Below are 10,647 nucleotides of genomic sequence, written 5' to 3'. Positions count from 1 at the left end.
ATCCCCAAGCTTAGTTCCTGCTCGTCCCGAGCAGGTAAACGATAAAAAAGATAATTTCTGGAGTGACATGCCATCATAACCTTGATCATACTATTGTAAAGCATATGAGCTGAGATCAAATCATTCAAAGCGAGTATCTATATTGATATAAGAGATGATAATGCAAGAGTTAGACAAGCTAGAAGTTTTCATGAACTATTGCTTTAAAGACATGCAACCGTACAAAGTTCATTAAGGATGTATTAAGTATTCAGCATAGAAGTTCTATCCTTCATTCCAAGCATCAAGTAAATTTTCACAACATAGGAAAGATTCAGTCAAGTAAACATAAACATGAACGTCATGAATCAACTGTTTCGAAGTCTACTCAACCGGTGAGCGCAAGCATTTGGTATTAGCACCAGGATGTTATGGCATAAAGAACGTTAATGGGGGTTTGGAAGGCCAAATGGAAGAAAGGCTTGCAAAGCTGTAAATGACCATTAGACAAGAGGAAGCCTTATGATCGATGCTATGCAAGGAGTAGTGATTGCCATGCAACGGATGCACATAGAGCTATATGTGTATGAAAGCTCTCCAATGGAACTAGTGGGGGTGCATCCAACTTGGTTGCTCACGAAGACCTAGAGCACTTTTGAGGAGGCTCATCATTGGAATATACAACCCAAGTTCTATAGTGTAAATTCCCCACATAGTTATACTAGTAAAACATGAAAACTCTCTCATATGAATGTAGGTGCTAAACATGAGCACAAATGATGACTATGAATAATGCGGGTGCTAAAACATGAGCACAAGTGTGGATAAAAGATAGTAATGCTGCCCCCTTTTTCTTTATTCTCTTTTTTTTTCTTTTTTCTTTTTTCTTCTTTTTTTCTTTCTTTTCATTTTTTTTCTTTCTTCTTTTTTTTTATTTTCTTTTTGATGGCCTCCACGGCTCTTTTCATTTTTAGGGGCAACATCCTAATATGACAACACACTTTTTGGTATAAATCTATACCTAATAATAAAAGCAAAAGGGTTTCTCCCTCGGTCGTTCGTCAAACTTAAAACTACCCTCAAAGTTCATACAAATTACCCACCACTGCCACCGGTAAGTGGAAAAAGCGCCCGGCCCGGCCGTGTTGATCTAGCTTGTCTTTGCCTCGCCTTGATGGCGTCTAAGATTTCTTCGGATACCCCGTACTCAATTCCGCGGCGGTTCAGCGACACGGAGCAGCAGTTCCTAAGGAGAGGCTACGCGCGGCGAGCCCCACCGTCGTCGTCCGCATGATGGCCATGCAAATACAAGAAGCAGAGGAGAAGCGATTTGAGGCCCAGCCGTGATCCGACTGTGGCACGCATAAACCGCTGGCTCGATGGAGACCAAACGTCGTGTCGCGCTCCGACGCTAGCTGGTTAATTCGACGGATACGCCGCGAAGTCGAAATCGAAACGACCGCCGAAATTGTGGAGACCGACTGGCGAGGATGAGAAGTTCCCCGACCTAGCGGCCAAGCCACGCCCACTCATAGCCACTGACTCTGCTTGCTTTGATGGGGGAAGCTGGAGCAGCCGGACAGCAAGGAATAGGGGGCCGAGCTGACCCGCCGACACGCCGGGACGCTGCTACCACCTACCGCTGCCGGCCGGGCGTCTCAGATGAAGAGGATCCTAGCTTACTCGGTGAACACCCAGCGAATTCCAAGAGGTACATGAGCATGGCGGCGAGCAGCTGGCGGCTGTGTCCGGCTGCGCCATGTCTGGCAGGTCGTCCTTGACAGAGGGGAAGGCTGGCGACCTGTCGATGGGGGCGGAAGCGGGGGTATGCGGCGGGAGAGGAGGCTGTCGCAGGTGCTGCCGGTTCACGGTGTGTGGCCACAGGTGACCGGCTGTTGCTTTCTCAGGCTCAGGTGCAGCGGGAGAAGAGTGCAGGGATGACGCCACGACAGCTGGGAGAGTAGAGAGAGGAGGCGATGGGAGAGACAGCGGGGTGGAGCTGGCGCCGATGGTGGCGGTTCACGGCGTGGGGGCAGACGCGGCCGGGTAGCAAAGAAAAGTGCAGATGTGGTTTACGTGTTATTTCGGTTTGATTTTGGTTTGGCTTGTGCGTGCTCTCCTGAATCCTGATCGAGTACAACATCATTCAGACATGCCCGGATGTACCACTTCATCTCGTTCTCGAAGGTGCTGACAGCATTACCCGCTGGGTGAACCACTGCTGCTACTTCTGGTTTTGCCTACAGACACCAGGCGGAAGCCACTCGTAACGTGCTCGAGGTTTATCTGCGCACTGGCACCGGGTTGCCGGCCCGTGTCCCTGACGCCTAGCCGCATGTTTCTTCCTTCGAGAACAGCTATATTTTGGGCAACTCTCTTCACATGTGAGTCGCTGGTCATCTTGAAACTCCATTTACCGAGAGCAGATCGATCTAATGAGGTTAGCCTGGTGACGTTCACATGTGGCACTGGTCATATTGACACTCTTTATTCTGGCAGCGTGTCCGGGTGTAGTCGTTGTATCGGAGCTTTTTCACTGAAATAGTAATCATGCTTATCGAAGCCACGACCCGCAGATTCAATTGCATTGGCATGTCTTCCTTAATCGCATTTTATCTCTTCAAATTTCATTCGTACTCCATGTCTTCCTTAATCGCATTTTATCTCTTCCTTAATAGTATGTCTTTCTTAATCGCTATTTATATAAACCGTAGACAGCTGGAATCTAGCATGTCATATCTGGCACACAAATAAATGTTCTCTTCCATGTGCTTTTCTTTCTTCAAAATTAAAATTAGATTTTCTATGTCAATATTCTTTAGCAATTTCACAAAATTAAATTAATTTAGTTTAGTGTCTTTCAATGTAACTAAACAAGTGAATTTGATTTCATACATTTGGATACACATGATATATACAACGAAAATTACAAGCTAAGTGTCGAGATTCTTCTTTTATTAATTTTGTGAGGATTGTTGTACACATGATGTATACATTTAAGAGAATACAAATTTGAACGAATGTCAACATACTTCAAAAACAATGATACAACCAAAATATGGGTATATTTTGAACATAAATATGTATTTGATTTGTTTTAAACCCGGTGCAACGCACGGGCAGTTTTTCTAGTAACTCATAATGAATGAAACATGATGTATGAAAATGTATGCCTCTGCCAGTGTAGCAGGATGTGCAATGATCTAGCGCAACATGGGTAAACCACATATCAATATATCTCGGAATATATCTCGGAACAGCTATGGAAATGCTGTGGTAGGTAGGTATGGTGGCTGTTTTGAGAAGATGTATGGGCTTATGTGTAGGAGAACAAGAGAAAGTTCTCCCACGGGTTTGGATGTACCGGCGAAATATGCACAATTCTAAATGTGAGCAAAAGGCAATGCACAGTACCGAAGAGGCTAGCAAATTTGGATGGTGGAAGTGCTAAAAACCATAGCTTAACATTAGTCAAAAAGAACTCACAAGCTTATTGCAAACAACTAGCAGGTTCATCATTAAGAGCATGATTAAAATTTACTCCAAGGAGGGCCGTTCACGGTGGCACAAGTACCCCGCTAGCTCCCTCGACCTTCAGCACAACTTAGTTATTACGATGAACTCTCAGACATGGAAAGCTATCAAGTCCAACTACGCCTTCAACTATTTAAATAGAGTTTGTAGTACGGCACAAGCTTAAAGACAACAATCCACTACTAATTTTAACTTATTTATCCAGCAAGCCTTACCATCTAAATACCTCAAAACATTTGCAAAGAATCAAGTTATCAAAGCTCAATGTTCTACAAGTATTTTATTATACACTACCACATGCAACATTTCCCGTTTCCAACCATACAACAATTTAACGAAGAAGAAACTTTCGCCATGAATATTATGAGTAAAGCCTAAGGACATACTTGTCCATATGCAACAGCGGAGCGTGTCTCTCTCCCACACAAAGAATGCTAGGATCCATTTTATTCAAACAAAACAAAAACAAAAACAAACCGACGCTCCAAGCAAAGCACATAAGATGTGATGGAATAAAAATATAGTTTCAGGGGAGGAACCTGATAATGTTGTCGATGAAGAAGGGGATGCCTTGGGCATCCCCAAGCTTAGACGCTTGAGTCTTCTTGATATATGCAGGGGTGAACCACCGGGGCATCCCCAAGCTTAGAGCTTTCACTCTCCTTGATCATGTTGTATCATCTCCCTCTCTTGATCCTTGAAAACTTCCTCCACAGCAAACTCAAAACAACTCATTAGAGGGTTAGTGCACAATCAAAATATACATGTTCAGAGGTGACATAATCATTCTTAACACTTCTGGACATTACACAAAGCTACTGAAAGTCAATGGAATCGAAATATCCATCGAACATATCAAAACAGGCAATGCGAAATAAAAGGCAGAATCTGTCAAAAACAGAACAGTTCGTAATGACGAATTTTATTGAGGCACCAGACTTGCTCAAATGAAAATGCTCAAATTGAATGAAAGTTGCGTACATATCTGAGGATCACTCACGTAAATTGTCATAATTTTCTTAGTTACCTACAGAGAATTTTTCCCAGATTCGTGACAGCAAAGAAATCTGTTTCTGCGCAGTAATCCAAATCTAGTATGAACCTTACTATCAACGACTTTAGTTGGCACAATAAAACACTAAACTAAGATAAGGAGAGGTTGCTACAGTAGTAAACAACTTCCAAGACACAAAATAAAAACAAAGTACTGTAGTAAAAACATGGGTTGTCTCCCATAAGCGCTTTTCTTTAACGTCTTTCAGCTAGGCGCAGAAAGTGTGTATCAAGTATTATCGAAGGATGGTGCATCTACAGCGGGGTGTGGAGTTTTCTCAACCATGCATAGTATGTTGGATACATAAGTTTTAGCGTCTCCCTTTTCATTAGTCTTGGGCTTGCTACTCTCATCAAACAAATTTTCAGGAACAAGCCAAGCATAGTTATTTTCTAGTGCATCATTCATCGCTAGGAGCTTGCATGGTATTGGTGCTTTGATCTCCCCACCATCATTAATATTATTAGTGTACCTTATTCTCTCCATGTCCATTTTTCAAGGAGACTAACAAAATTGGTATAAGAACCAAGCATATTATATTTAGCAAAGACCTTTCTAGCCTCTCTTGCTAGACCACCAAATTCTCTAAGAAGGGCTTCTAAAAAAAAATCTTTCTTTTCCCCTTCTTCCATATCACCGAGTGTAAGAAACATGTGTTGGATTATAGGATTGAGATTAACAAATTTAGTTTCCAACATGCGAACTAAAGCAGCAGCGGCAATTTCATAAGTAGGAGCAAGGTCTACCAAGTGTCTATCTTCAAAATCATCAACGGTACTAACATGGTCGAAAAATTCTTCTATATTATTTCTCCCAATTATAGACCCGCGCCCTACCGGCATGTCTTTTACGGTAAAATTAAAAGGAAACATGTTGAAACAAGTAAAGCTAATATAAGTAACTAATTTTTTTGTGTTTTTGATATAGAGTGCAAAACAGTAAATAAAGTAAAACTAGCAACTAATTTTTTTGTATTTTGATTTAGTGCAGCAAACAAAGTAGTAAATAAAACTAAGCAAGACAAAAACAAAGTAAAGAGATTGGGATGTGGAGACTCCCCTTGCAGCGTGTCTTGATCTCCCCGGTAACGGCGCCAGAAAACAGTTGCTGGCGCAAAGTTGACGTGGGAGTTAGAGATCCCTGTGATGTAACTTTTCTTCAGGTCCCCGGCAACGGCGCCAGAAAACAGTCTTGATACGCGTACAGCACGCGACCGTTGGGAACCCCAAGAGGAAGGTGTGATGCGTACAGCGGCAAGTTTTCCCTCAGTATGAAACCAAGGTTTAATCGAACCAGTAGGAGCCAAGAAGCACGTTGAAGGTTGATGGCGGCGAGATGTAGTGCGGCGCAACACCAGGGATTCCGGCGCCAACGTGGAACCTGCACAACACAAACCAAGTACTTTGCCCCAACGAAACAGCGAGGTTGTCAATCTCACCGGCTTGCTGTAACAAAGGATTAGATGTATAGTGTGGAAGATGATTATTTGCAGAAAACAGTAGAACAGTATTGCAGTAGATTGTATTTCAGTATAGAGAATTGGACCGGGGTCCACAGTTCACTAGTGGTGTCTCTCCCATAAGATAAATAGCATGTTGGGTGAACAAATTACAGTTGGGCAATTGACAAATAAAGAGGGCATGACCATGCACATACATATTATGATGAGTATAGTGAGATTTAATTGGGCATTACGACAAAGTACATAGACCGCTATCCAGCATGCATCTATGCCTAAAAAGTCCACCTTCAGGTTATCATCCGAACCCCTTCCAGTATTAAGTTGCTAACAACAGATAATTGCATTAAGTATTGCGCATAATGTAATCAATAACTACATCCTCGGACATAGCATCAATGTTTTATCCCTAGTGGCAACAGCACATCCATAATCTTAGAGATTTCTGTCACTTCCCCAGATTCACGGAGACATGAACCCACTATCGAGCATAAATACCCCCTCTTGGAGTTAAGAGTAAAATCTTGGCCAGAGCCTCTACTAATAACGGAGAGCATGCAAGATCATAAACAACACATAGATATAAATTGATAATCAACATAACATGGTATTCTCTATTCATCGGATCCCAACAAACACAACATATAGAATTACAGATAGATGATCTTGATCATGTTCGGCAGCTCACAAGACCCGACAATTAAGCACAACGAGGAGAAGACAACCATCTAGCTACTGCTATGGACCCATAGTCCAGGGGTGAACTACTCACACATCACTCCGGAGGCGACCATGGCGGCGTAGAGTCCTCCGGGAGATGATTCCCCTCTCCGGCAGGGTGCCGGAGGCGATCTCCTGAATCCCCCGAGATGGGATTGGCGGCGGCGGCGTCTCTGGAAGGTTTTCCGTATCGTGGCTCTCGGTACTGGGGGTTTCGCGATGAAGGCTTTAAGTAGGCGGAAGGGTAGGTCAGGGGGCGACGCGAGGGGCCCAGGAGACAGGGCGGCGCGGCCAAGGGTGGGGCCGCGCCGCCTGCCCTCCTGGCCACCTCGTGGCCCCACTTCGTTGACTCTTCGGTCTTCTGGAAGCTTCGTGGCGAAATAGGACCCTGGGCGTTGATTTCGTCCAATTCCGAGAATATTTCCTTACTAGGATTTCTGAAACCAAAAACAGCAGACAAAGAATCGGCACTTCGGCATCTTGTTAATAGGTTAGTTCCAGAAAATGCACGAATATGACATAAAGTGTGCATAAAACATGTAGATATCATCAATAATGTAGCATGGAACATAAGAAATTATCGATACGTCGGAGACGTATCAGTGATCGACTAAACCATTTACATACGATACCGATTCCCTTTGTCACGCGATATTTTACTTGTCCGAGGTTTGATCATCGATATCTCTATACCTCGTTCAACCTCGTCTCATGACAAGTACTCTTTACTCGTACCGTGGTATGTGGTCTCTTATGAACCATTTATATGCTTGCAAGCTATTAGACGACATTCCACCGAGAGGGCCCAGAGTATATCTATCCGTCATCGGGATGGACAAATCCCACTGTTGATCCATATGCCTCAATTCATACTTTCCGGATACTTAATCCCACCTTTATAACCACCCATTTACGCAGTGGCGTTTGATGTAATCAAAGTACCTTTCCGGTATAAGTGATTTACATGATCTCATGGTCGAAAGGACTAGGTAACTATGTATCGAAAGCTTATAGCAAATAACTTAATGACGTGATCTTATGCTACGCTTAAATGGGTGTGTCCATTACATCATTCACATAATGACATAACCTTGTTATTAATAACATCCAATGTTCATGATCATGAAACTATGATCATCTTTTAATCAACAAGCTAGTTATACAAGAGGCTTACTAGGGACTCCTTGTTATTTACATAACACACATGTATCAATGTTTCGGTTAATACAATTATAGCATGATATGTAAACATTATCATAAACACAAAGATATATAATAACCATTTATTATTGCCTCTTGGGCATATCTCCAACAAAAAATATATCAATGTTATCCTCAAGTATATAAACATCATATTTCTAGAGAATTCTTTACTATCCCTACTTGACTCCTACAGGTTTAATCCCTGTACTAGGTATTTCCAACCTAAGGTCGTAACATTTGCTCTGATACCATCTGCGGTGACCCAGCATACCACTGCATTTTTTAGTATACAAGTCGTTGATATGCCATTCATGAATGGGCTTCTTCACAAATATCACATCCATGCGCCACAGAAGTCACGCCACTAGGAATTATGTGGAGCATATCGTGGATATGCGCCACAGAAATATGAGAATTCTGTGACGAATATATATATGCGCCACAGAGTTAAAATTTAGTGGCATGACTTCTGTGGCGCATGGAATATGCGCCACAAAATCCAAAAAACGTGTGATGTCTACGCCCCCTCCTTTTCCTGTAGACAGTGTTGGGCCTCCAAGAGCAGAGGTTTGTAGAACAGCAGCAAGTTTTCCCTTAAGTGGATCACCCAAGGTTTATCGAACTCAGGGAGGAAGAGGTCAAAGATATCCCTCTCATGCAACCCTGCAACCACAAAGCAAGAAGTCTTTTGTGTCCCCAACACACCTAATAGGTGCACTAGTTCGGCGAAGAGATAGTGAAATACAGGTGGTATGAATATATATGAGCAGTGGCAACGACACCAGAAAAGTGCTTTGCCCAGACAAGAACAAGCAGTAGTAACGCAGCAGTAGTAACGCAGTAAAACAGTAAACAAGCAGCGATAGCAGTATTTAGGAACAAGGCCTAGGGATTACACTTTCACTAGTGGACACTCTCAACATTGATCAAATAACAGAATAGATAAATGCATACTCTACACTCTTGTTGGATGATGAACACATTGCGTAGGATTACACGAACCCTCAATGCCGGAGTTAACATGCTCCACAATTCAATGTTCATATTTAAATAACCTTAGAGTGTAAGATAGATCAATACGACTAAACCAAGTACTAACATAGCATGCACACTGTCACCTTCATGCTAAGAAAGGAGGCATAGATCATATCAATACTATCATGCATAGCAATAGTTAACTTCATAATCTACAAGCGATTATAATCATAGCCTACGCCAAGTACTAACACGGATGCACACACTTTCACCATTACACAGTGCAGGAGGAATAAAACTACTTTAATAACATCACTAGAGTAGCACATAGATAAATTGTGATACAAAACACATTGCAATCATAAAGAGATATAAATAAGCACTTCACTATGCCATTCATAACAGTGAATAAGTATTCTGTGAAATATAGCCTAAGAGACCCACACGGTGCACACACTGTCACCTTTACACACGTGGGACAAGGAGTCTCCGGAGATCACATAAGTAAAATTCACTTGACTAGCATAACGACATCTAGATTACAAGCATCATCATATGAATCTCAATCATGTAAGGCAGCTCATGAGATTATTGTATTGAAGTACATACGAGAGAGATGAACCACATAGCTACCGGTACAGCCCCGAGCCTCGATGGAGAACTACTCCCTCCTCATGGGAGACAGCAGCGTTGATGGAGATGGCGGTGGAGATGGCAGCGGTGTCGATGGAGAAGCCTTCCGGGGGCACTTCCCCGTCCCGGCGGCGTGCCGGAACAGAGACTCCTGTCCCCCAGATCTTGGCTTCGTGATGGCGGCGGCTCTGGAAGGTTTTCTCTGGTTTCGTCGAACGTATCAGGGTTTTCGCGACGGAGGCTTTAAATAGGCGGAAGGGCAAGGTCGGTGGAGTTCTGGGGGGCCCACACTATAGGGGGGCGCGGGCCCCCCCTTGGCCGCGCCGGCCTAGGGTTTGGTGGCCCTGTGCCCCCTCTCTGGCGGTTCTCGTGTGTTCTGGATGCTTCCGGGCAAAATAGGAACCTGGGCGTTGATTTCGTCCAATTCCGAGAATATTTCGTTACTAGGATTTCTGAAACCAAAAATAGCAGAAAACAGGAACTGGCACTTCGGCATCTTGTTAATAGGTTAGTTCCAGAAAATGCACGAATATGACATAAAGTGTGCATAAAACATGTAGATAACATCAATAATGTGGCATGGAACATAAGAAATTATCGATACGTCGGAGACGTATCAGCATCCCCAAGCTTAGTTCTGCTCGTCCCGAGCAGGTAAAACGATAACAAAGATAATTTCTGGAGTGACATGCCATCATAAACTTGATCATAATGCAGCGATCAAAACAATGGTAATGACATGAGTAAACAACTGAATCATAAAGCAAAGACTTTTCATGAATAGTACTTCAAGACAAGCATCAATAAGTCTTGCATAAGAGTTAACTCATAAAGCAATAATTCAAAGTAAAGGCATTGAAGCAACACAAAGGAAGATTAAGTTTCAGCGGTTGCTTTCAACTTGTAACATGTATATCTCATGGATAATTGTCAACATAGAGTAATATAATAAGTGCAATATGCAAGTATGTAGGAATCAATGCACAGTTCACACAAGTGTTTGCTTCTTGAGGTGGAGAGAAATAGGTGAACTGACTCAACAATAAAAGTAAAAGAAAGATCCTTCAAAGAGGAAAGCATCGATTGCTAT

The sequence above is a fragment of the Lolium perenne genome, chromosome 2 (assembly GCF_019359855.2).
Source record: "Lolium perenne isolate Kyuss_39 chromosome 2, Kyuss_2.0, whole genome shotgun sequence".
In the NCBI taxonomy this organism is placed as follows: Eukaryota; Viridiplantae; Streptophyta; class Magnoliopsida; order Poales; family Poaceae; genus Lolium; species Lolium perenne.
Note: the sequence above shows the minus strand (reverse complement) of the source record.